This window comes from Triticum aestivum, unplaced genomic scaffold, assembly GCF_018294505.1.
Source record: "Triticum aestivum cultivar Chinese Spring unplaced genomic scaffold, IWGSC CS RefSeq v2.1 scaffold27237, whole genome shotgun sequence".
In the NCBI taxonomy this organism is placed as follows: Eukaryota; Viridiplantae; Streptophyta; class Magnoliopsida; order Poales; family Poaceae; genus Triticum; species Triticum aestivum.
In genome coordinates, this window is record NW_025296042.1 from 1 (window position 1) to 989 (window position 989).

General features: G+C 52.6%; 2 non-coding genes across 2 annotated transcripts; both read right to left on the reverse strand.

The window, feature by feature from the left end:
* Nucleotides 1–52: 52 nt before the first annotated feature.
* Nucleotides 53–171, reverse strand: LOC123179057 (5S ribosomal RNA). Its single transcript, XR_006490072.1, has one exon. It is a non-coding gene; the product is annotated as a 5S ribosomal RNA (ribosomal RNA).
* Nucleotides 172–629: 458 nt separating this feature from the next.
* On the reverse strand, nucleotides 630–748 carry LOC123179058 (5S ribosomal RNA). Its single transcript, XR_006490073.1, has one exon. It is a non-coding gene; the product is annotated as a 5S ribosomal RNA (ribosomal RNA).
* Nucleotides 749–989: the final 241 nt, after the last annotated feature.

Consider the following 989-nt stretch of genomic DNA (forward strand, 5'->3'; position numbering starts at 1 on the left):
ATTACTTACACGTGCGTTTTGTTTTGCAAGCGGCGCGAAAAAAATTAAAAAGGGAATGCAACACGAGGACTTCCCAGGAGGTCACCCATCCTAGTACTACTCTCGCCCAAGCACGCTTAACTTCGGAGTTCTGATGGGATCCGGTGCTTTAGTGCTGGTATGATCGCATCCGACATGTTACCCCGGTCTTCGTCCCTTATCCTTGCCCCTCCCAGCTCCACTACAAAGACGATTGCACATTGCTTTGGCCGCTCCCTCTCAACTACGGAGACGAGTTTAACGCGGTTTCCACCCCTCCCTCTCAACCGCACCAGTGCACGCTTGCCGCGCCACAACGCCGACGCTGGACCCGTGAATCGTGAGCACCCAGCTATGACTTACCGCACTCGTGCAAAATAATAAAACACGGTAAATATATTACTTACACGTGCGTTATGTTTTGCATGCGGCGCGAACTCCCTCTCAACCGCACCAGTGCACGCTTGCCGCGCCACAACGCCGACGCTGGACCCGTGAATCGTGAGCACCCAGCTATGACTTACCGCACTCGTGCAAAATAATAAAACACGGTAAATATATTACTTACACGTGCGTTATGTTTTGCAAGCGGCGCGAAAAAAATTAAAAAGGGAATGCAACACGAGGACTTCCCAGGAGGTCACCCATCCTAGTACTACTCTCACCCAAGCACGCTTAACTTCGGAGTTCTGATGGGATCCGGTGCTTTAGTGCTGGTATGATCGCATCCGACATGTTACCCCGGTCTTCGTCCCTTATCCTTGCCCCTCCCAGCTCCACTACAAAGACGATTGCACATTGCTTTGGCCGCTCCCTCTCAACTACGGAGACGAGTTTAACGCGGTTTCCACCCCTCCCTCTCAACCGCACCAGTGCACGCTTGCCGCGCCACAACGCCGACGCTGGACCCGTGAATCGTGAGCACCCAGCTATGACTTACCGCACTCGTGCAAAATAATAAAACACGGTAA